At 43.9% G+C, this 26,760-nt stretch overlaps 1 long non-coding RNA gene across 1 annotated transcript; it reads left to right on the top strand.

Moving 5' to 3' along the window:
* The first annotated feature begins 4,281 nt into the window (after window positions 1-4,281).
* Window positions 4,282-10,865, top strand: LOC134757432 (uncharacterized). Its single transcript, XR_010131344.1, has 3 exons — window positions 4,282-5,067; window positions 6,232-6,358; window positions 9,001-10,865. It is a non-coding gene; the product is annotated as an uncharacterized lncRNA (long non-coding RNA).
* Window positions 10,866-26,760: the final 15,895 nt, after the last annotated feature.

Here is a 26,760-nt window from a genome sequence, read left to right as displayed (position 1 = left end):
GTCCAAGGGACATGGGTGGCCATTGCCAGTGTCTGCTATGGTTGGTAAGTGGCACATATCTGGTCAAACATCAGGCTCTATCCACCCAGCAGTGTTGGACCATGGAGTGGCACAGGCATCAGAATCTTCCCTGGGGATTAACTTATTGTGGTTCTTGAACAGAGAGGATATATATCTGGAGGTGCCAGCCTCTACTTGCCCTCCCACATGGAGAGAGATGGAGAATAAGGCTGAGCAAAGACAAACAGTGAAGAGAAATGGAGAGAGAGAGAGAGGGAGAGAGGAGTGGCTGGCTCCTTGGTGTTAAGCCAGCCACTCCAAAGCTGTAGTGTTGCAATGTCATACATCTGTCAGGGAAGCCTGAACATTTTAAAAACAATTGGGTATGGCTATTCAGATTTTATTTTGGCCCAGCATAATGAGTTTGTGTTTGATTCTGAAGGAGAGGGAGATTTGTAATAAATCAGCAAGTGAAATTAAAAGTGAGCCAGTGAGGTGCCATAAAAGGGTGGTTGGAATCAGACATTCTCAAATCCATATCCTATCCCCACCCATGTTAAAAGCTATATAGGAGGTTATTTAACTTCTTGGGAGTCTCAATTTTCCTCTTATGTTCTGAGATGGGGATAATTGTATTTTTCTTTGCAGGTTAAAGGCTAACACAATGCTTGGATATAGTCAGTGCTAATGTGGTAACTGCCCTTAACATTATTAAGCCCACATAATTCTCTTCTTTTTTGTAAGCAGTTGAGATCTTTAGGTTGAAGATTCAATATACAATGTAACAGAGTCAGAGGGTGGGTGGTAAAAGGTACATACATACTGCAGGGCAGGGACTTGGAGTATGGAATGGAGAAATAGCAGAGGACATCTTCCAGCTGCAGTTGGGATGGGTGCTGAGCTACAAAGCTACTAGAGAAATAGGAAACTCAGGTCTCATCATTTCAGGGACCCTTGTTTCCTGCAAAGAATCCTTGGAGAAATCTCTCCCACTGTCTCTGGGCATTGTATTCAGAAATGTCTGGCCTGGATGATAGTCTTCCTGCTTTTGGCCTCACCCTCTATCCACTGTCCTCTGCTGAATCTTTCTAAAATGCTTGCTTAAAACTCCTTATCTCCTTCAGGAGAAAGTTAAATCCTTTACCACACAAGGTCATTACCTGGGGGCCCTTTCTAACTCCTCCCACCTCAATTTTGTCCTCTTTCTGCAGGTATCTAAGTGTCATGATTTAGATGTCCTGGCATGCACTGTGCTCTTTTTCTGGAAGCCTCTTTTCTTTCTTCATCCAACTACCTCCTCTTCTTCCTTCAAGACTCAGCTGAGACTCTCTTGAGCAAATTTTCCAAGACTCCTTAAGGGGAAGGACCTGGTCCAAGTTGACTTGGTGTCTCCGTCATCAAGCACAATGCCTGGTTCACAATGGACTCTTCATGCATCTCTTTCTATAACATGAGAAGGATCAGAGGGTGAGGATTGGAGCTGGGTGTCTTAAAAATCTGTGAGAGTCGAAGCTAAGCCAGTGATGTTTGCTTTGTAGCTATTCTTGTGATATTACAATCCTTCAGAGTGGTGAGGTTGGTGGGAGTGGTAAAAACAAACAAACAAACAAACAAAACCTAGTTTCTTTGTCTTGGATTTTCCTGTCTCAGTTTATAGAGAGAGACTATCCATCATATTTTATTTTAGCTTAACCAAAGTTTTACTTTTTGTTGTTTCTTTTTTTCTTTGCTGGGATCTTAAAAGAGATTGAATAAAAATTCAGTTGTAGGAATGGCTTTACCTTCCTCTCTGGTCTTGGTGTTTTGTTTTTAGACTATGATATCACATGTGAAGACTATGATATCATATCAGGACTAGGATATCAAGTTTATAATAGAACAATAATTATGTATTATTTAAACTTATTTTCATCAAACTATAATACACAATGGATTTTTTAATGGTATATACAGATATTTAAAATTTGAAATAATTTTAGATTTATAGAAAAGTTACAACGATACTATAGCAAGTTCCAAGAAATCCCTTCTCAGTTTCAGTTTTTCTTAAATTTTGTTGTTGTTGTTGTTGAGACGGAATCTCGTTCGGTCTCCAGGCTGGAGTGTGGTGGCACGATCTCGGCTCACTGCAACCTCCACCTCCTTGGTTCTAGCAATTCTCCTGCCTCAGCCCCCTAAGTAGCTGGCACTACAGGCACATGTCACCTCACAGCTAATTTTGTTATTTTTAGTAGAGACGAAGTTTCACCATGTTGGTGGTCAAGACCACCAGGCTGGTCTTGAACTTCTGACCTCGTGATCTGTCCACCTCGGCCTCCCAAAGTGCTGGGATTACAGGTGTCAGCCATTGTGCCCGGCTTCTTTAATGTTAAAAAAAAATGTTAATGTCTTTGTCACAACTTTGGAAACTATTAAGTGCATTCCAAATTTTATTTGAATTTCACCAGTTTTTCTACTAATGTCTTTTTCCTGTCCAGGATTCAATCCAGAGTTTCATGTTGCATTTATTCTCACGTCTCTGTAGTCTCTTCTGGTATGGAACAATTTCTCCATCTTTCCTTATTTTTCATGATCTTGATAGTTTTGAGGGGTGCTGGTTAGGGATTTTGTAGAAGTGGACTTGGTGATTAGAACCTAGGTCTGGCCGCCTACCCATCACAGTATCAGTAAAAGCCTCCCTTGAAATTTACCAATGGCATGAACATTTCAGATGAGTCTGCCATCTTTGGTCCTAGAGACCTGTCTTGGAGACAGAGACCTCACAGACTCAGAGATTCAGGTGCTTTTTCTGGTAATGATTTTTGTCTGTGGGCTGATTACAAAGGTGGATGAGACTTTGGCCAAAGCTAAGGCTGCAGGGTCTGGGCTAAAAAATTCCAGAAAAACTACCTTGCCATGGGAGGCTGAGTTCCAAATCACAGCCTGTGTGCAGCCTGCTTTACCAAATAATGAGGCACTGGGTGCTTTTTAAGGCAGCTGACCTTTGGAGCAAATTATCCAAGGAAATCTGATTAGCTAGTTCACTGGGTTCCTGCAAAATGGAGCTTGGTGTATTTCTGCAGCAGAAATGTCAGCATAATTGGAGTTTCTGGAGCTCAAAGAGCTTCTTTCTTATTGTTTCCATCCTTTGGAGGAAAAAAAAAAAACCCAAACCCCCAAAGAATTGTTCTTTGACTTATATTCTTTGCTTTTGCACATGGTTCAGAAGCTGCTCCTGACTGTGTTTACGACTTTATTAATCAGGGGAACAGCCCGAACATCATTTAAACAAACAAGGCCAAAAAAAAAAAATCCATCCCCAAACAGATGATGTGAGCTTAATAGAGATGGCCAAGCCAAAGACCTTAAATAAATAAACTGACTTTAATTTGTAGGAAGGAGCATGGGGTGGTCATTACTTGAGGCTGTGTGCCATGCGATGTAACCAAATTCGAAACTCGCTAATTTCATTATTTTAATGGAAGTCTGCCTCCCATTCATTAGGCTGACATATGACTAGCCATTAGTAACAGTCCACTTCCAAAGCTATGGTGGATAATGGGTGATTGGAAATGAGCGAGGGCCAGGCATGGTGGAGGCTGGCAATTTCAGAAGGGAACTGGTGGGTGGGATTTATGCAAGAGGCAGGGAACACAACTAGGAAAATTGTCAATGTGGATGGAGGCAGCAAACCATTGAGTCCAAATACAGGCTTGAGAGACCTGGGTTTGAATTCTGGTTCTGCCACATACTGGCTGTGTGACCTTGGGCAAGTTATACCCCCACACTGAGCTTCAGTTTGCTCATCTGTGAGATGGGAGTAATCATAGTTCCTATCTCATAGGGTTGCTTGCGATGACTCAATGAGGCAAATTCTTAGGAGGCTCTAGTATAGGGCTTGGCAAAAGTAACCACTTAATAAATGGTAGCTATGATGATGATAACGTTGGCCAAAGTCCCCAGTATTTAGGGACTTGGAGATTTTGCTAATGAAGAAACGAAGGCTGACAGAAATAAAGTAAGGTATCCAAGTTTGCCCCAAACTTGGACTCAAATTTCTGACTCTTAATCCTATACTCTTAAAATCCTATACTCTTAATCCTATACTCTTAAAACCCGTATTTTCAAAATTGTTTCATTTCTTGAACAGGCCAGTCATTCATATGATTGAAAAATTTAAAAACAAGAGTATGCTAGAATAGTCAGTGAAAATTGTCCCTTCTGCCTGGAACATTTCCTGTTCACAGACAGCCATTGTTACGTGTTTCTTCTTTATCTTTGCAGAATTTCAGGTATGTACAAGCAAATACAAATGTATATGCACTTCTTTTTTTTTTTTATTACACAGACAGTTCTGTATCCTGCCTTTTAAAACTTATATCCTTCTTATCTTTCTGTATCAGGGTATAGTGAGTTCTTTCATTCTTACTTATATGTTTTTCTATTATAATGGATATATTATGTCTTATTTAATTATTTCTCTCTTGATGAACAGTTGGGAAAGTTCTCATCTTTTGCTATTACAAACCACAATGCGATGAATAACATTGCATTTATGTCATTGTGTACAGGTGTGCGTATATTCTAGGATAAATTTCCAAAAGTAGAATTGCTGAGTTACAGGGTAAATGCATTTCTGATTTTGATAGTGCTCAAAGGTCTGGGGGCACATAGAGATGGTGCTTTAGCAGTGAGCTTAGGCTGACAGCGGTTAAGAGAGACATGCCTCAGGTTGCCAGTTAAAAAAAAAATCTGCATAATGTGTTGCTTAAAGAATGTGGTAGGGTGAAAGCTTGGAAATACTGGTGTCATTGGAAAGACAGAAATAAGATAGAGATTGTGTTGGGAAGAGAACATGGAATTTCAAGTAATTTCTGCCTGGGTTTGCATCTTGACCCTGCCACTCCTGGCTATATGACCTTGGGCAGGTTGCTTCACATCTCTGAGCTCAGTATTCTCACCTGTAAAATAAAGACCATGATAACTTCCATTATAGGCTGCTGGAGGAAGTAAAGAAGAAAATATAAACAGCAGTTAGCATGATGTCTGGCACATGGTGTGCATTCAGGATATAACTGGGGCCTTTGGGTGAGTAACTAAGTTCATAATGACTCATAACTAGCTAACATTATTATATTATATATACTATACTGTATTAGTGGGAAATAGCTAACATTTATTGAGTGTTTACTATGTGGCATGCACTGTGCTTACTGCCTCCCATGAAACATTCCACTTACCACTCATAACAACTCTGTGAAGTATTCTTGCTCACCTCAGCTTACAGATGGGGAAACTGAGGCAGGACACTCAAGTACTTTGTCTGGTGAAACACTGTGAACAAACGACAGAGCTTATATTTGAACTGAAGCCACTTGTCTTGGAGGGCTCCTCTGATCCCACATCCTGTTCTTTTTTTTTTTTTTTTTTTTTTTGGAGATGGAGTTTTGCTCTTGTTGCCCAGTCTGGAGTACAGTGATGCAATCTCGGCTCACTGCAACCTCCCTCTCCCAGGTTCAAGCAGTTCTCCTGCCTCAGCCTCCAGAGTGGCCGGGATTACAGGCACCCACCACCACGCCTGGCTAATTTTTTGTATTTTTAGTAGAGATGGGGTTTCACCATGTTGGCCAGGTTGGTCTCAAATTCCTGACCACAGGTCATCCACCCACCTCAGCCTCCCAAAGTGCTGGGATTACAGGCGTGAGCCACTGCGCCCAGCCCATCCTGTTCTTTTGATCTACGTATTATAGCATAAGAGGCTGACTTATTCTGAGACAAGGACATCATGGGTGGAGCCCCCTTCTCATCTCAGTGTGACCTAGTTCAGCTTCCCCATCTCTTAGGCAGATACCATTGGGTTCAGAAAGGTTCAAGGGCACTTTTTCTCCTCTTAGCTTAGTGCTTCCTCAAATGATCCATGACTTATGAGCTTATGACGATGCTGTGTGGTGAGTGTGAAATCAGATGAAGATTTTTATCCCGACATGATGAACACAAGCGTTGCATAACCTGACTCGGGTTACCCAGGATCTATCCTCTGCTTGTGGTCACCACTGCTAGGATTTTGGAAGAACCCTTTAAAAACTAAGCTCTCTGAGGACAGGCATTTTTGTTTGGTTCACTATTGTGATGCCAATGATTAGAAAAATGCCTGGGCCCACAGGAGGGACTTATGTTCAATGCAGAGGTGGATAAATGAGAAGGAGACTGTTTGCCGCAGAATACTAAGAGATTTTATTGTCCTTGTCATAGGAACCAGGCAATATTCCAGACAAACATGACATCAGTAACATCCATATGTCTGTGATGGGGTAGGAGAGAAGACTACTTTTCAGGTGGGACATTTTGATTGGAGAGGGTCTCTGATTCAGAGAGTGAGGTGAGCTATTTTCTTCTTGGGAGTTCTTGGCATTTGATAATCCTTGGTGTTTATTTCAAATTATGGAAGAATTTGAGATTTACTTAGACATCTTGGCATGCAGTGCTAAACCTCAGACTTCCTGAATTTATTTACCAGCTAGGGGAAGCATATTCCCCACTTTAATTTTATTTACAAAGGGCTCTAGTCTGGTGTGAAGTCTGAAGGCATATTTGTTGTAGGAGTTACTCAATTAGCCAGCGAGAAAAGAACAAAGGAAAAGTCATTATGCAGATGTATGCCCATTCAAAGCTATTCCGCCTCTAGATGCTTTCTTCGTAGTGAATGGAGGAACTCCAGTCTGCAAGTCTCTCGTCTCTGCTGTGTTTTCTGCTAATTCTCTTCTAATATTAGGCCATGAATGATTAATAATATTGCATTTTGACACTGTTAGATTTTGTCAATTTTTTTCAATATAAAAGCAGATAATTACAGATTACTTTAACATCCAGGAAGTGAAATCAACCATGAATTACACTTAGACTCATCCACAACCCCTTGAATATATTTTTTTTTTCAATAGGAGTTTGAAGTTTCTTTGTTTAGTCATTTACACAAGTTATGTCTGACAATTGAGAAAATGCTGTTCACATAAAACATCATAAATTAAAAATATACAGTGTTTGTATTTTAATACAATAGGGTCCCAGGATTCAAACAAAGAATTTTGATCTCAGAGGTTGCATTATGTAGTTATGTGTTCTGCTTTAAAGCACTATACTGGAGGTAAACTTGAAACTGCCTTTGCAGAAATTATAACTGAGGAAATTATGACAATGAAGGAGATCAGACCTAACCAGCTACAGCTTGCATCTAATCTTAAAGCTATCCTTATTCATTCCTGGGCATAGGCCGAAATAACCTTGGGAAGGAATTTAGTTTACAGTTTGACTCTGAAACAAAATTGATAATAGCCCTTTCCTGAAAAGACCCCCTTCTTGCCTGGTGACCAGTCTGCCTTTGTAGGACTAACAAATTGGCTACAAGATTGGAAATTATGGTTTAGGGGTCATGCAGCCCCTGACTCCAAGAGTCTGAACCTCCCCAGATTGCTCCTAGGGATAGCATCATTATTGTAAAACTGAAGATCAGTGCTTGAGATATCTTGCAAACCCTGCACTCAGTGGATCAGCTGACACCACCCAGACTGGTAACTTGGCTCCCAGTTCTGCCATCCCACCCAGGAACAGAAGACCACAAGAAAACCTCACTTCCACCCCCTATGATACCATCTCCAACCTGACCAATCAGCACCACTTCCTGGGCCGCTACCCACCAAAGTATCTCTAAAAACTCTGATCCCCAAATGCTCCAGGAAGGCTGATTTGAATAATAATAAAACTCAGGTCTCCCGCACACGTGGCTCCGTGTGAATTACTGTTTTTCCACTGCAATTCCCCCATCTTGCTAAATTGGCTCTGTCTAGGCAGGGGGCCAGGTGAACGCATTGGATGGTATATTTCTCAAGAGTCAAATATTAATAGGTTTCACATGTAAGACTTACGTATGTGTGTGTGTGTTTACATACACATATATTTCAGTAGCTTTTGGGGTTCAAGTGGTTTTTGGTTACATGGATGAATTATAAATTATATAGTGGTAAAGTCTAAGATTTTAGTACCTGTCACCTGAGTAGTGTACACTGTACCCAATATGTAGTTTTTGTATCCTTCATTCCCTTTTCATCCTCTCCTCTTCTGAGTCTCCAGTGTCCATTATATCACTCTGTATGCCTTTATGTACCTATGGCTTAGTTCCCACTTACAAGTGAGCATATGTGGTATTTGGTTTTCCATTCCTGAGTTATTTCACTTAGAATAATGGCCTCCAGCTCCATCCAAGTTGCTGCAATGACATATTATTATTTTTTCATGGCTGAGTAGTATTCCATGGTGTATATGTACACACATTTTCTTTATCCACTCATTGGTCGATGAGCACTTAGGTTGGTTTCATATCTCGACAATTGTGAATCCTAAATTTTACATGCAAGGTTTTGCATCTGTAGAGGAAGACAGGATTCTCAGTGCATGTGCCAATTTTTGGGTTTTCCACTTGAGAATCTTCACCAGTTTCCTCTTCAGAATCAAATTCCTGACTATCTGGTGCTTCAAAGTTATCCAGAGGTTCATCATTCAGTCTCTGGGTTGCCTCTGTCATATACTGTACTCTGCCGCTTTTGCCAATTGCTTACTCTCCTTTTCCAAGTGGTCAATTTCATTGTTCTTTCTTCAATTTCTCTGTGAAGCTTCTCATTTTCCTTAAGTGTTTCATAGAGGGTGTTCCTTTGTTCTGCTACTTCTCTCCAATATTGAGGGGATAAATTTCATTTAATCCTAAGATCAAATGCTTCTTGGGTGACTCCTCCAAGGTTTTAATTGTCACTCTATTCTGGGACAATGACAACTCTAGAGTGGGAAGTCCTGGCTGTCAACTGGTCATTCCAATGCTTCCTCTTGGATATGTTTTGGGCCAGTCACTTTTTTTTTTTTTTCCAACAAGAGATCTGGCTGTGGAAGGATGAATCATCTTCAGAGTTCTTCTTGGGGAGAAACTGTTCTTTACATTCTCTTTGATTCTTCCTTGTTTCTACTTTATCCTAGGATTCATTATACAGCTGGTAAAGCACAAAAGATGGGAGGAGAGGATTAATGATCATAGTGAATTCAGGTGGCTGTGGCACAGCCAACCTACATTGATCCCCACTGTCGCTGGAGTGGCTGGGGCACACTGCTGAAAAGACTTACTCCTCTTGAACATACTCCTTTGAGTCGTTTTTGTATATGTAATTTTGCATATTTTTTTCTTTTTTTATTATTATACTTAAGTTTTAGGGTACACGTACACAACATGCAGGTTAGTTACGTATGTATACATGTGCCATGTTGGTGTGCTGCACCCATTAACTCGTCATTTAGCATTAGGTATACTTTTAATCGTAGTGCCATACAATTGTATTGCATTTTCCATTTATAGCATATTATAATTATTTTGACTTTTATTATGAAATTTTCAAACAGAAAAGTAGATAGTATAATAAAATAAAATAAAAAGTATATATATAACAAGTATGTCGGCTGGGTGTGGTGGCTCATGCCTTTAATCCCAGCACTTTGGGAGGCTGAGGCAGGCAGATCACTTGAGGTCAGGAGTTCGAGACCAGCCTGGCCAACATGGTGAAACGCTATCTCTACTAAAAATAAAAAAAATTAGCTGGGTTTGGTGGTGGGTGCCTGTAATCCCATCTACTCAAGAGGCTGAGGCAGGGGAATCACTTGAACCTGGGAGGTGGAGGTTGCAGTGAGCCAAGATCATGCCACTGCACTCCAGCCTGGGCAACAGAGCAAGACTCCATCTAAAACAAAATTATATATATAACAAGTATGTAAACAAAATACATAAGTAAAAGGTAGAATAAAAAAAGATAGCATAATACACACCCATTTATTTATCGCTTAGAATTAACACTAATATTTTCTTTGTGCATTTTTTCTTAAGTGGTTCAAAAGGAAGTACAGACATCATGATATTAAACCCTAAATCAGTGGCTCTCAACTGAGGGTGATTTTGACCCATGTCCTCCGCAAGAGGACTTTTGGCACTGTCTGGAGACAATGTTGGTTGTCACAAAAGGAAGCATGCCTGCATCCCTGGTAGAGATCAGGGATGTTACTAAACATGCTACAATGCACAGGACTGCCCCCTCCAAAACAAAGAATTACCTGGTTCTAAATGCCAGTAGTGCTAAGGTTGAAAATCTTTGGTCTAAATGATTAAGAATGCGTTTCTTAAAATGCAAAATTTCACATAACCGCATAGCACCATCACTTCTAACAAAGTGAAAAATAACTCTTTAAAATTGTCTAATAACCGGTCCATGTTTCTCCACCATTCCACTAAAATGTTTTTTACAGCTGGTTTTAGCAAACACTTTCCATTTTATTAGCACTGTTAATAGAATCTCATTCTAAATGACTACAGAATAGTCTGTTCAATGGATTCCCTGAAATTTATTCAAAGGATCTATTTTTAGATATTAGTTTTGCTTCCAGGTTTTAGACAAATTATATTTTTGTAAATAATGACAGTTTACTTCTTTTCTTACTTTGTGCCTTTTCTTTCTTTTATTTGCCTTATGTTCTGGCTAAAAACTTCAGTGAATACTGAACACAGCGTATGAGAGTGGGCATCCTTTTGTTGTTCCAGATTTTAGGAGTAAAAGATTTAATATTTTATTAATTATGATATTAACTGTAGGTTTTTAAAGATGAACCTTATCATATTGGAGATGTTCCCATCTATTCCTAGTTTCACTGAGCGTTTTTATCATAAAGAACTAATGATTTCTGTCAAATTTTTTTTCTGTGTATTTTGAAATGATCAAATGGTTTTCCCTCTTACTCTGTTATAGTATGATGAATTATATTGACTGAATTTCATTAAACCAACCTTGCTTTCTTGGAATAAACCTTGCTTGGTCATGATGTATTATTCTTTATATGTATGTGTACATATATATCTATAGATACATATACATATATACATATATCTATATATATATATAGATATGTATACATATAGAGAGAGAGAGCGAGCTGGATTCTGTTTGCAAATATTTGGTTTAGAATTTTTGTGCCTATGGGCTGGGTGCGGTGGCTCACACCTGTAATCCCAGCACTACTTCAAAAACAATTTGAGGCCAGGCGCGGTGGCTTACACGTGTAATCCCAGCACTTTGGGAGGCTGAAGCGGGCAGATCACTTGAGGTCAGGAGTTTGAGACCAGCCTGGCCAGCATGGCAAAGCCCCGTCTCTACTAAAAATACAAAAATTAGCCGGGGATGGTGGTGCACACGTGTAATCCCAGCTACCTGGGAGGCTGAGGCAGGAGAATCGCTTGAACCAGGAAGGCAGAGGTTGCAGTGAGCCAAGATCGTGCCAGTGCACTCCAGCCTGGGCGACATAGAGAGATTCATCTCAAAAACAAAAAAGAAACAAAACACCATTTAAAATACACAAACCAAAACCATTTCAGATACCCTCAAAAAAGTACAAAAATAACAGAAACGGCCGGGTGCGGTGGCTCACACCTGTAATCCCAGCACTTTTGGGAGGCCGAGGTGGGTGGCTCACTTGAGGTCAGTAGCCACCAAGACCATCCTGGCCAACATGGTGAAACCCTGTCTCTACTAAAAATACAAAAATTAGCCAGGCATGGCGGTGTCATCCCAGCTACTCAGGAGACTGAGGCAGGAGAATCGCTTGAACCCGGGAGGTGGAGGTTGCAGTGAGCCGAGATCACGCCATTGCACTGCAGCCAGGGCAACAAAGGGAGACTCCATGTCAAAAATAAAAAAATAACCGAAACATTTTTCTGCTACCAAAATTAACCACCTAAAGGCAATGGACAAGTAGTATGGTAACATACTGGAGTTCTACAGAAATATTCAACCAGGAAATTACCCAGTGACATTCTGTAGAATGCGTTTTTTTTTTTTTTCAAGTGAAGCGACATACAATTACCTAGTGGGAATGTGGTTTGGAAATGAGTGTCACCACTGTTAGGTCAGGTGCTCGGGAAAGCCTTATTAAGTGTTCTTCTCTCTTTGAAAGTAGAATTATGATGGGAAGCTGGTTCAACTTAGAGTACTGTAACAACTAGGTTTCCTTAGAACAAAGCCATTTACGAAGGAGCCATATAAATCTACAGCCTCGGCTCACTTTGTTAAACTCTACTGAAAACAAGGCAGAAACTTCTAAGCCTTGAAATGAATCAACAATCAACAGCTAAAAACTGTCAGTTTTCTTGATTGTTCTGAGGACCTCAGATCCTTCAACTAGTAGCCAAATTCTTGTCTCCCGAAGATATTTTAAAACCAAGGGTAGAATGATGAAATTCTAAACATGCCCCAATAGACACACTAGCCAGACTCATAGTAACTGAACTCACTGCTGTTTAATACGAAATAGACAAGTACTGTAAAAAGATAACCAGTGCTCTACCTTCAGCACTCTCGACAAACTTAAAAATACAAAACTTGGCCAGGCACAGTGGCTCTCGCCTGTAATCCCAGCATTTTGGGAGGCCGAGACGGGTGGATCACTTGAGGTCAAGAGTTCGAGACCAGCCTGGGCAACATGGTGAAACCTCATCTCTACTAAAAATACAAAAATTAGCTGGGCGTGGTGGCGGGCACCTGTAATCTCAGCTACTTGGGAAGCTGAGGCAGAACAATTGCTTGAACCTGGGGAGGCAGAGGTTACGGTGAGCCGAGTTAGGGCCACTGCACTCCAGCCTGTGACAGAGCGAAACTCCATCTCAAAAAACAAAAACAAACAAAAAAACTTAGCCAGGCGTCGTGGTGGGTGCCTATAGTCCTAGCTACTCAGGAGGCTGAGGTGAAAGATCACTTGAGCCCAGGGATTTGAAGTTACGATGAGCTATAATCACACCATTATACTCCAGCTTGGGTGACGAAGTAAGATCCGGTCTCTAAAAAATAATAAGTAAAAAGTTTTTTAAAATACACACAACCTTGGTGATCAGGCTTTGGCTGCAACTCTGGCCCAGGAGGCCAGAAAAAAAAATACACACAAGGCATTCGCAAAGAACAGTGAGCAGATAATAGATAAATCTTTAGTTTTATGAGAGTGACAAGACTGAGAGGTTTTACGTAAGGGATTGCTGTTCTCGGCTTTGAAAGCCTTCTCTACACTCTCTGCAGGGCTCACTTACCACACTGTGACTTCCACTAGAGTACACTGGGCATCTGATCCCTTTCTAGATTCCTTCAGGACCACAGTTTATTCATCTTGGTGTTATTTCAAGTGCCTAGCATAGCATCTTACATTCAGTGGACTGGTAAACGTTAATGAGTCGCTAGTACATATATCTGAGCAAAACCAGAAATTCGCATTTCTGGAAAAAAATTCCATTCCAATACTGCTAACTCAACCCAGAAGGTTATCAAATCTCTTTTTCATTCCTTTCTCTTCAACCAGAAAGAAAAGACTATCTGAACACTTTCAGACATTTCTTCCCCAGCAAACCAAAGCAAGCAAATCAAGGCTTAAACTTTGTCGTCTACATTACTTCCTTAACTTGTTCAAACTGAAATTGCTGTCTTTTCACGCTGTGCAACTTCAGAAAAGGTAAAAAATAAAGAACAGAAGAATGCAATAAGATATGTACTGACAGCACTACGTAATACCTGCTCCAAAGAGGGTTTTTATACCAGTCAAAAATTCTAAGTTTAAACAACTGCTCAACTTGGCACAGCATAGCCCTAGATGATGCCTTCGCTTCTTCCCTAAATCCTCAGTCTCAAGCCATTCATACGTGTAAAACCATGAAACAAGAGGCAAACAGGTCAGCCATGGCAGGAGAAGTAACAAAAGGCAGTGCTTACTACTGTGATACTCCAGGGATACTGTGGGGCCTCTCCTCTACCCCATCTGCTGTCCCACTGAAGCCTAAAAACACCTTTATATGAGCACTGTTCTTGCAGGCACTTCAGTCTCAAAAACATTCTCAAATACAGAATCTTACCTATTATCTACCTCAACAGATAGAATTTAACATATTAATAAAGTGTAAGGGCCTTTCTGGATTAAACAACCATTACTTTGATTTGGAATCCTCTCTACTCTGGTGGCCCTGAAGAGGTCACTTCTGAGATGTTCCAGCTTAAAACTGAGAATATTGTAAAAAGCATCTGCCAAGTGGTGATGGTTGCATAATCTTACAAATATATTAAAAGCCACTGAACTGTATGTACACTTTACTTTTCTTTTTGGACAGTGTCTCATTTGGTCACCCAGGCTGAGTGCAATGGTGCCATCATAGCTCACTGCAGCCTCCAGCTCCTGGGCTCAAGAGATCCTCCCACCTCAACCTCCCAAGTAGCTGGGACTACAGGTTTGTGCCACCACACCCAGCTGTTTTTTTTTTTTTTTTTTGAGACAGAGTGTCAATGTCGCCCAGGCTAGAGTGCAGTGGTGTGATCTCGGCTCACTGCAACCTCCGCCTCCCAGGTTCAAGTGATTCTCCTGCCTCAGCCTCCCAAGTAGCTGGGACTATGGGCGCGCACCACCATGCCTGGCTAATTTTTATATTTTTAATAGAGACAGGTTTCGCCACGTTGGCCAGGCTGGTCTCGAACTCCTGACCTCAGGTGATCCGTCCACCTCGGCCTCCCAAAGTGCTGGGATTACAGGCATGAGCCACTGCACCCAGCTGTAGTGTTTTTTTTTTTTGTTTTTTTTTTTGTGGAGACAGGGTCTCAGTCTCACTATGTTTTATGGAGGCCTCAGGCAATCCTCTCACCTCAGCCTCCCAGAGTGTTGGGTTTATAAGTGTGAGCCAATGCGCCCAGCTTGTACAGTTGAAAAGGGTGAATTTTACAGTGTGTAAGTTAAATCTCAATCATTTAAAAAAAAAAAAAAAAAGGCCAGGCGCGGTGGCTCACACCTGTAATCCCAGCACTTTGGGAGGCCAAGGCGGGCAGATCACCTGAGGTCAGAAGTTCAAGACCAGCCTAGCCAACATGGTGAAACCCCATCCCTGCAAAAACACACACACACAAAATAGCTGGGCATGATGGCAGGTGCCTGTAATCCCAGCTACGCGGGAGGCTGAGGCAGGAGAATTGCTTGAACCTGGGAGGAGGAGGTTGTAGTCAGCCGAGATCGTGCCATTCCACTCCAGCCTGGGCAACAGAGCAAGACTCCGTCTCAAAAAAAAAACAAAAAAAAAAAACCTCCTCCTCCAATAAATAAGGCATTCAGCAAATACTGAACACTACAAAACATAATGTTTCTCTTTAAAATTCAAGTTCCACAATACAATCTGCTAAGTTTTGGAGACAGTGCCTCCTCCAAGTAAGTACTGAGGGCTGCTGGTTTTATTCCATGCTTGTTTCTTAATGGCAGTGAGTTCTGAGAAGCATTAAAGGTGAGATGATGCAAAGAACACCACATCATTACTTTAGAAGCTCTGGCTGTTCTAAAAAGTTCAAGTAACCCTAAAATTACTAAACCAGTTTCTTATCTAACAATAAAAAAAAACTAGGTGCAAATTGCAACTTAAATACATCCTATCAGATAAAATGCTTGTTCTAATATACATTAAGCCTTGTCTTCTATATTTTTATTTATTTGGGGACCTCACTTTTTAAGGAGAATCTCTTGGCCAATTTACTTGGCTCTAGAGAACTGTGCTTAAATGAATTACACTTAATTACACTTAAATGGGTTCCACTTAATTATTTCTTAAGGAACCTATATTCTTGAGTTTTCAAAGAGATCCAAGGTCAATACTGAATCCCAAGGTCTGACTCTCCAGGCTCCTTCAACAGCTTTCCCAGCATGCAGTTTAAAAACACACCCACCACAAATTTCGGCTATGGCTTAACTAAGAACAAAACATGCTAGCCCTATTGTCCACTTCCTCGCTATCAAAAAAACCTTGCAAACTTTTTGGTTCCCCCTTTGTAAGTTGCAATCCAGGTGTTATTTCCTATTTATCCCCCTGCTTTTTATAAGCACTGATTGTTCTCCGATGCTGGCTTTTTATGGACTTAATAGTCTGGAACATGCAATCCAACAGTCTCAATATAACCCTGGACCTCAATTTAGAAAATCAGTTCTTTTCCAAATAGACATCCTATATAGGACAATTTTTTAAAACCATTAACTGGCATTTTGGTACAAGCAATTGGTAAAGTCAGTAACACCAAAATAGTTTTTTGATTACAAACAAGAAAGCTGACCATGCTGTACGGATTCTCTTACTCACAGCTACTTCCCTACAGGTTTTCGTATCTCCAATTTCTAGCACTGTCAAAGAGAAAAAGATTAGGTGTAACTACAAATTAGCAACTATCAGAAGAGAGAAAGCCTGCATAAGAGGTAATACCTAGTCACCAACAGTGACCATTCTAGACCAAGGTTGGTTATCCCCGGATGACTCGATGGACAGGCTGTAAATGGAGTCCTGAGTCTAGTCAGAGTGGTGCTGGTGGCTCCACAGAAAGGAGGAAGAGCCAAGAAAGAAAATGGCTGGATACACGGAATCTGCAAAGTAAGGTAGGGAATGGGCACTTTTAGGAGCTGAGAAGTGAAGTAGGTTAGGCAGTCAAAATGGCTTGATGTAAGTCAAGAATTACAAGCTAAGCTTCCTTATTCAAGAGGAAAACATTGTTTAGGGCCGTACCACCCTGAAAGTGCTCGATCTCCTCAAAAGAAAACATCAACCACCCACACAAATAAATGCCACTGTCAACAAAACCACCAAATCAACCGTGTTGACGTACATACGTCATCAGAGTGTTTCTCCAGACACTATCCTTTTACCACGAAAGAGCACGCGGTGACAAAAGTTTCTGTAGAAACCAAACTCCTGGAGCACTTTTATAATGTCCACTTATCTAAGAACCACCACAATACAGAACTTTAAAGAGAGAAATCAACAATATGTTCTCACTTAAAATGCGCTGGATGTCATGACCCACCCCACTAACGTCCTGGCTAAATGATGAAAGGACGTTCAGCCTTTTCCTTCCTTTTTCATTTTCTCTTTAAGGAAACACTGATAGTTCCTAAAATAAGCAGCATTAGGAAGAGAATACTTAAGTTCACTCATTTGACATTCCCACAAAATCAGTACCTGAAAGCAAGCTACCTACCACAAAATAAGCACCATTATGAGAATACATAAGTTCACTCATTGGATATTCCTACAAAGTCGGCACCTGCAAGCACGCTACCTACGACTTAAGCAACCCCTAAGTACGGGAAGATGTTTAAAAACCAAAGTTAACTCGAAATTTTATGGATTAGAAAATGTATGTCTACTAGCTACGGTCAGAAAGACACGTGAGAACTATTAAATTATAACAAATGCTCAAGTGTCTGAAGAAACAGACTGAATTACTGATGCACGAACACAGTGAGTTATTCCAAGCAATCTGAATAAGGTCAATGATTTTACAGCAATGAAAATTCTCTAAACGTGTCGCTGACAAAGGATAAAAGTGTAAGCTTCACTTTAAAAAGACACAAATCAATATAGTGTCCTATCACACATTAAGTGAGGAATCCTAACTTCGTGGCACTTTGTAAACTTTAGAAGCGTACACAATGCTAAGGGTAAAACAGATCTTGGTATTGATAGCCAAGTTTCTGTCCGATCACAAGGCTGCAATGCATCTTGGGATTCCTTCAGGACGGTTGGGGGCCACGGATAGTTTAAACCGTAATTACAGTTTCAATAGTAGAAAACGCAGCAGAAGACGCTCTCTCGGCTGGGCCTAAGGTGAAAGGAAAACTCGGCCGTTTGTCCTCCCCAACTCCTGGGATCTCTAAACGCCCACCCAAATGACTCCTGGCTCCATCTGTCCTCATTCTGCGCCTCGTGGCAGGGATCCGCCGCGGCCCCCACTCCGTCCCATACGGTTCCCATCTCAAGGGGGTAACTGTGGACTCTAGAGCAGGGCAGGGGCGCGGAGGGGCGGCACTCGGGTCCAGGTCTTTGGGCGCGCTGCCCGCTGTCCGCTCCCCGCCCGGCCACCGCCGCGGGCCGCCCCACGAAGGCCGGCTCCCGGGCTCGGGGCGCCCCACCCAGGCAGACGGCGCCACTGTCAGCGCCCCAAGTGCCGACCCGGCCCCAGGGCCGCGCGCCCCCGGACCGCACCCCTACGCCATGTGGGCTCCGGCGCCCGGCCTGACTTCCTCCCGCGTCCCCGGGGCTGCCCCGCGTCCCGGGCCTTTACCCGCAGGACCTCCCGCGCCGCTGCCGGCTCCGTGGTTATTGGCGGCGCCGCCAGCTGGGGGTGGCGGCGCTGCCGGGCCCCGCAGGAAGGACGGCACGAACTCGGCGGCGTGGACGTTGGGCACGAAGGGCTTGGCGTTGACGTTGAGTTGCCGGCTGAAGGCCGCGCTGAGGTTCTCCCGCTGGGCCTCGGCCGCCGCCGCCAGGGAGCCGCCGCCGCCGCACGGGCCCGGCCCGGGGGCTTCCATGTCCGCCTGGTCCCAGCAGTCAGGCGCCGAGTCGCTGCTGCTGCCGCCGCTGCTGCTCCCGGCGCCGCCGCCGCCACTGCCCGGATCCATGATCGGGGGGGCCGTGTGTGTGGTGGACAGAGAGTGGGAAATGGAGGCAGGGGCGCCCGGCCGGGGAGGAGTGGGCAACGCTGACCGAGGGAAGGCGGCGGGGCAGAAGGGCCGGGAGCTAGCGACAAAGATCCCGGCGTCGCCGCGGCAGCAGCTCCAGTCCCGACTCCACACTCGCGACGACGACAGAGGCGGCGGCGGCGGCTCAACCCTCCTCCTCGTGTGTGTGAGCGGATCTCCTCCCACCCAACCACCTCCGACGGCCTCACAGCCAACCCCACGCCCGGCGCGGATTGACCCCTCGCCGCCACCCGTACCTTCGCCTCGCGAGTTCTCTGTTCTGGCCGCTCCCGTTTCCGGCTATTTAGCGCGGCGGGAGGTGGAACTACAAGTTCCGGCAGCGCCCGCGCTACACGGCTGCGGTTTTCCCGGGGGCCGACGGGAGTCGAAGTTCAGGGACAGGGCTCAACCGGAAGCGGCTCAGGCTCCCGGCAGGCAACGCGAGGAGGCGGAGGTCTGGTGGCCGCTCCGCGGCCCCACCTGTCACCTGGTGGGGGGGGGTGGTGGGCAGCGGCAGGCCCTGGTTGGTGCAGCTCTGGGCTGGGCCGAAGACCGAGAGTATTTTAGCCCATAGGAGGGGTCCACTCTGGCCTGCTGGACACAGGCTAGGGGAAAACGGACAGCATCTATAACGTGGGGAAGAAAAATACACTCAGCTCCCGAAAATTGTTGTACTCTCTTTTCACCACCTTTCCTGCGTTCTCTGCCTCACAGTCTCCGTACCTTATTCTCTTTCCACCTTCTTTCTCCTCACCCCCAGCCAGATTTTGCCCTTCGTTTCAAAGCCGGTGCAGATTGCAAAGCTGATTTCATTTTATGTAATCATTTCGTGGAAGAAACAATAGAACCGTGAGATATTCCGGCTTAAAACTGCAGTGTGGCTCATAAAGCGCTGGGGCCCAGGCTCTGCCCAGGCAGAAGGGATTGTTAACTGGAAAATTTCAATGACTCACCGTTTGTTTGACTAGTCATATAAAGCCTTCACCCAAATTTTTCCATCCTTTCCTCCTCCCTGCCAAAGGGTTTGCAAATTAAACAGAGGATTGCCGTATTCCATGGTGTATCCGGCTTACCTAACAGGGTTATTTTGGTGAGTCTAGCTTCCTTATGCACCATTACGTGAAGTGGTTTCCTTTTGAATGGTATGATTTGCTCAAGAATTCCCATAGTACTTTTCATCGACTGCATCTTACACTTACAGATTAGGTAAACCTGGGAAAAGAACAAAAGCAAACGAGAAATACTTTAAAGAGTTCGCATTTAGGCCCTTCATGAAGTAGGAAAAAATGTTGCTCTGAGTACCTGTTAAGCTTTCCTGTAATTCACCCATGTGGAGCCCAAGACAGAGAAAAACATATTGTTAGTATTTTTCTGAAAGGAGTCTAGACAGGGTGCAACTAATCTGCCTAGAAATTACAGACTAAAGAAGTACATACATAGAATAGAATACATAGAATACATAGAATAAGGTTGTTTCTGAACAACCTTAGGTTGTTAAAAAAAAAAAAAAACCTAACAAAATCCAGATCTAGATCTGTATTTTAATTTTCTTTTTTCTTTTTTTTGAGACGGAGTCTTGCTCTGTAGCCCAGGCTGGAGTGCAGTGGCGCGATGTCGGCTCGCTGCAAGCCCGCCTCCCGGGTTCACAACATTCTCCTGCCTCAGTCTCCGGAGTAGCTGGGACTAGAGGCGCCCGCCATCACGCCCGGCTAATTTTTTTTGTATTGTTATTAGAGACGAGGTTCACACCGTGTTAGACAGGATGGTCTCGATCTCCTGACCTCGTGATCCGCTCGTCTCGGCCTCCCAAAGTGCTGGGATTACAGGCGTGAGCCACCGCGCCCGGCCGATCTGTATTTTAATTTTAAACATCCGTATTGTAAAGATAAAAGAGAACTCAGCCTAATGAGATAGGTCAAAAAGGAAGCTGTCAAGTATTTTTCAAAAGAGTCCTAGGCTACAGTAATTTGAATTTAATATTAAACTACCAAGCTTTAGGGATTAAAAAAACACATACCGGCCAGGCGCAGTGGCTCACACCTGTAATCCCAGCAATTTGGGAGGCCGAGGCAGATGGATCACGTGAGGTCAGGAGTTCGAGACCAGCCTGGCCAACGTGGTGGAACCCCCGTCTCTACTAAAAATACAAAAGTTAGGCCGGGCGCGGTGGCTCACACCTGTAATCCCAGCACTTTGGGAGGCCGAGGTGGGCGGATCACGAGATCAGGAGATTGAGACCATCCTGGCTAACACGGTGAAACCCTGTCTCTACTGAAAATACAAAAAATTAGCCGGGCGTGGTGTGCGGGCGTCTGTATTGCCAGCTACTCAGGAGGCTGAGGCAGGAGAATGGCGTGAAACCAGGAGGCGGAGCCTGCAATGAGCCGAGATCGCGCCACTGCACTCCAGCCTGAGCGACAAAGCGAGACTCTGTCTCAAAAAACAAACAAAAAAAGCGATCCACCTGCCTCAGCTTCCCAAAGTGCTGGGATTATCGGTGTGAGCCACCACACCCGGCAGGGTTTGCCTCTGCTTAATAGGAAGTTTTGGTTATAGCCTATTATTATACCTGAAGACCTCACCGAATCATACTTGACAATGTCCATTTTAAAGTTGGTATTAAGTGACTGTCAGATTTACAGAGAACTTAACAACTGTTATGAAAATTAGAACTTCATTTATGCGAGACCTGTATTGCTATTGAATAAAAGATTTTCATCTTATATTCACAAGAAAAAATGCAATGTGTTCTAAATGAAGTGCCTTCTCTTTCCAGATTTTCACTCCCCACCCACCCACCCCTAAGAAAATGTCAACACAATCAGCTGACTCAAATAATGAACTACACATCCTTCTCTAAGCATTTTGTCTTTGAATACTACTCTCCTCCATGTAGCACTCCTACAGCACTGAATGATCACTTTCTCATAGGTTAGTTCTTCACATCTAATTGAATTAGCAGAGTTTCCTTCTGCCTGGTACTTTTTCTAGCGACAAAGGCAGAAACTGCTCAGACTGCTGCTTAGAAAAGCAGTTGATGTCATTAATTTCCTTGTCTCTGAATAGGATAATTATGGATATTCAGGAAAAAATCCACTCCATTGGTTTTCCAAAGCTTTGACCTGCCAAACAGAGCTCCAGCGGAAAAGGGAAAAGTCTTTCTTGTTAGTTGTGCTAAGTTGTGTGTAAGTTGTGCGACTTGAGGGCAGGGTCTTACCTTAATCTTCTTTACATTTCCACTGCCTAGTGTAATGCCCGGTATATAAAAGGTGCTTAATCAATTTAGCTGGGATGATACTGTCCTTTGACACTCATTTAAGACTGCTGAGACATAGGGCTAATAATTTTATCTATTTATTTATTTTTTAAATTATTCTTGAGACAGAGTCTCGCTCTGTCGCCCAGGCTAGAGTGCAGTGGTGTGATCTCAGCTCACTGCAACTTCCACCTCCCAGGTTCAAGCGATTCTCCCACCTCAGCCTCCTGAGTAGCTGGGATTACAGGTGTGCACCACCACGCCCAGCTAATTTTTGTATTTTTAACAGAGACGGGGTTTCACCATGTTGGCCAGGATGGTCTCAATTTCTTGACCTTGTGATCTGCCCTCCTTGGCCTCCCAAACTGTTGGGATTACAGGCGTGAGCCACCACGCCTGGCCTGTATTTTTTTTTAGTAGAGACAGGGTTTCACCTTGTTGGCCAGGCTGGTTTCAAACTCCTGATCTCAAGTGATCTGCCTGCCTCGGGCTCCTAAAGTGCTAGGATTACAGATGTGAGCCACCGCACCCAGCTATTTTAATTTAATTTAATTTTATTTTTTGAGATGGAGTCTTGCTCTGTTGCCCAGGCTGGCGTGCAGTGGAGCAATCTTCACGCACTGCAACCTCTACCTCCCAAGTTCAAGCGATTCTCCTGCCTCAGCCTCCTGAGTAGCTGGGATTATAGGTGCCCGCCACCCCCCCGCCCAACCCCTGGTAATTTTTGTATTTTTAGTAGAGACAGGGTTTCACCATATTGCCCAGGCTGATCTGGAACTACTGACCTCAAGTGATCCTCCTGCCTCAGCCTCCCAAAGTGCTAGGATTACAGGCATGAGCCACCACACCCCGCCCCAGGACTAATAATTTAGAAAACTTAGGAAAAATCAGAGTTTTTCCTACTCTCACACACAAGTCACCACTCAACACAGAGTACAGTCCTCTCTGGGTAGAGGAAGGGGATTAGTTTCAGGAGCCCTTCAGATACAAAAATCCAACGATACTAAAATCCCACAATCTATACTGTGTGTATGAAAGGTCAGCCCTCCCTACACTTGAGTTCCTGCGTCCTGAGAATCCCGTCTTTTTGATCCTCATTTGATTGAAAAAAAAAAATCCATGTGTAAGTGGGACCCTCGCAGTTCAGGCTCACATTGTTTAAGGGCCAGTTGTACTCCACCAGTAAGTGAGGGAGTTTCTACCGACCACCAACCAATTCTTCAACAGACACCAACAGGATAAGCAATCATTTCACTCAATTCTGACATTAACCACAGTTAGGACAGATCCCACAAGTTAAGGAATCAGTCCCACAAGACTGCCCCCACTTCCAATGCCCATAACAGGTTCCACATTGTGACCTGTGCTTCTGACCAACTGGTTATGAATTGGAGGTTCCCATGACCCCCCCCATGGGTTCAGGGAATTTGCCAGAGTGGCTCACAGAACTCAAGGAAACAGGGCAAACACGGTGGCTCATGCCTGTAATCCCAGCACTTTGGGAGGCCGAGGCAGGCGAATCACCTGAGGTCAGGAGTTTGAGACCAGCCTGGCCAACATGGTGAAACCCTGTCTCTACCAAAAAAATACAAAAATTAGCCGGTTGTGGTGGTGGGTGCCTGTATTCCCAGCTACTCAGGAAGCTGAGGCAGGAGAATCGCTCGAACATGGGAGGCAGAGGTTGTAGTGAGCCAAGTGCTCCACCGCACTCTAGCCTGGGCAACAGAGCAAGACTCCGTCTCAATAAAAAGAACTCAAGGAAACACTTTACTTACAGTTACCCAAAAAGGACATTACAAAGGATACAGAGGAACAGCCACGTGGAAGAGATACACAGGGCTGGGAAGGGGCATACAGTTCCCATTCTGTCTCCAGGTGTGCCATCCTCAAGGGTCCTCCACGTGTTCAGCAACCCAGAAGCTCTCTGAACCCTGTCCTTCTGGGTTTCTATGGAGGCTTCACTACATAGCCATGATTGATTGTATCATTGCCCGTTGCTGATTAACTCAACCTTCAGCCCCTCTGCCCACCGAGAGGTTGGGTGTGGGGCTAAAAGTTCCAAGCTTCTAATCATGACTTGGCCTTTCTGGTGACCAGTCGTCTTCTAGGAGCCCATCAAGAGTTGCATCATTAGGCAGGGTGCGGTGGCTGATGCCTGTAATCCCAGCACTTTGGGAGGCCGAGGCAGGCAGATCACCTGAGGTCAGGAGTTCGAGAACAACCTGGTCAACATGGCAAAACCCGTCTCTACTAAAAATACAAAAATTAGCTGGGCGTGGTGGCACACGCCTGTAATCCCAGCTACTTGGAAGGCTGAGGCAGGAGAATCGCTTGAACCTGGGAGATGGAGTTTGCAGTAAGTTGACATCACCCCACAGCACTCCAGCCTGAGTAACAGAGTGAGATTTCGTGTCAAAAAAAAAAAAAAAAAAAAAAAACCAGAAACAAAAAACAACACAAAACATATACAAAAGAAACAAAATACATTTAGGCCAGATGCTGTTACCTGCTGAAGCCCTCCCTGTTCAAAATGGGGATGAGGAAATCCTGGAGATGTGTTAAAGATATAATAGCCAGCTGGGCACCGTGGCTCATGCCTGTAATCCCAGCGCTTTGGAAGGTTGAGGCGAGGGGATCACCTGAGGTCGGGAGTTCGAGACCAGCCTGGCCAACATGGCGAAACCCCGTCTCTCCTAAAAGTACAAAAATTAGGCCGGGCACAGTGGCTCTCACCTGTAATCCCAGCACTTCGGGAGGCCGAGGCGGGCGGATCACTTGAGGTCAGCAGTCTGAGACCAGCCTGGCCAACATGGTGAAACCCTGTCTCTACTAAAAATACAAAAAAATTAGCCAGCCATGGTGATGCATGCCTGTAACCCCAGCTACTCAGGAGGTTGAGGCACAAGAATCACTTGAACCTGGGAGGTGGAGGTTGCAGTGAGCCAAGATCATTCCACTGCACTCCAGCCTGGGCGACAGAGTGAGACCCTGTCTCAAAAAAAAAAAAAAAAAAAATTAGCGGGGCATAGTGGCACCTACCTGTAATCCCAGCTACTTGGGAGGCTGAGGCAGGAGAATCACTTGAACCCGGGAGGTGGAGGTTGCAGTGAGCCAAGATCGTGCCACTGCACTCCAGCCTGGGCAACAAGAGTGAGACTACATCACACACACACACAAAAAGAGTTGTATGATTAGAACAAAAGACACTCCTTTCACCTAGGAAATGCCAAGGGATTAGGAGCTCTGTGTCAGGAACCCGGGTCAAATACCAAATGTTAGGACAAATGATGCACCTAGCACTTCTATTGCTCAGGAAATGTCAAGAGTTTTAGAACCTCTGTGCCAGAAACTGGGGGCAGAGCCCAAATATATATCTCTTACTATATCACAATAGCACTATGACCTTTTTTGGCAGGCTTCTTTCACTTAGCATAATGTTTTCAAGGTTCATCCATGTTGAAGCAGGCATCAGTACTTCATCCCATTTTTTTTTTTTTTTTTTTTGAAACAGAGTCTCGCTCTGTCGCCCAAGCTGCTGTGCAGTGGTGCGACCTCGGCTCACCACAACCTCTGCTTCCCGGGTTCAAGAGATTCTCCTGCCTCAGCCTCCCGAGTAGCTGGGACTACAGGCATGAGCCACCATACCTGGCTAATTTTTGTATTTTTAGTAGAGAGGGGGTTTCCCTATGTTGGCCAGGCTGGTCTCGAACTCCTGACCTTGTGATCTGCCTGCCTTGGCCTCCCAGAGTGTTGGGATTACAGGTGTGAGCCACCCCGCCCGGCCACTTCATCCCTTTTAATGGCTAATATTTTATTGTATGGATTTTACCACAATTTGTTTATCCGTTGATGGACAAATTGCTTTTGTAACTTAAAGAAGTCAAAAATAAAAGGTTAAACAAGTGAGATCACAGTAAAGTGTGTAGTCTAGTTAGTTGTGCTGTCTTAATGTCAATGTCCTGAATTTTGATAGTGTACTATAGTTATGGTAGATTTTACTGTTGGGAGAAGCTAGGTGAAGGGTACTTGGGACCTCTCTACTATTTCTGCAACTTTTCGTGAGTCTGTAATTATTTCAAAGTAAAAAGTTAACGCAGGGTGCAACGGCTTATGCCTGTAGTCCCAACTACTCAGGAGGCGGAGGTGGGAGGATCGCTTGAGTACAGGAGGCTGAGGCTGCAGCAGCCCTGTTCATACCACTGCACTCCAGCTTGGATGACAGAGCAAGACCCTGTCTCAGAAAAAAAAAAAAAAGATCCCATGTGAAATTATTCAGACTTTCAGACTTCAGCCTGGGTTCCCAAGTCTTTACCAAAATATTTTTTCTGTCTTCCTTGATTCAATTTGTTTGAGGCAGGAGTACAGTTGGGAAAGAGGGAATTTTTTTCAGCTTTGAGAATTTAAGGCTGGGTATGGTGGCTCATGCCTGTAATTGCAACACTTTGGGAAACTGAGGCAGGAGGAGTGCTTGAGGCCAGGAGTTCAAGACCAGCCTGGGCAATATAGCAAAACCCTGTCTCTACAAAAGATAAATTAAAAAATAAAAAATATAATTTTGTCCGGGAGCAGTGGCTCACGCCTGTAATCCCAACACTTTGGGAGGCTGAGGCAGGCAGATCACCAGGTCAGGAGATCAAGACCGTCCTGGCCAACACAGTGAAACCCCGTCTCTACTAAAAAAATACAAAAAATTAGCCGGGTGTGGTGGCACGCAGCTGTAGCCCCAGCTACTAGGGAGGCTGAGGCGGGAGAATCGCTTGAACCTGGGAGGTGGAGGTTGCAGTGAGCCAACATTGCATCACTGCACTCCAGCCTGGGCAATAGAGTGAGACTCCATCTCAAAAAAAAAAATATATATATATATATACATACAATTTTATAAATGTAGAACAGTATAAAGAATCACCATCACTCACAAACTTACCTGGAATCTCAAGATT

Source organism: Gorilla gorilla, chromosome 18 (genome assembly GCF_029281585.2).
Source record: "Gorilla gorilla gorilla isolate KB3781 chromosome 18, NHGRI_mGorGor1-v2.1_pri, whole genome shotgun sequence".
Taxonomy (NCBI): domain Eukaryota; kingdom Metazoa; phylum Chordata; class Mammalia; order Primates; family Hominidae; genus Gorilla; species Gorilla gorilla.
Note: the sequence above shows the minus strand (reverse complement) of the source record. Positions and strands in the feature narration are given on the sequence as shown.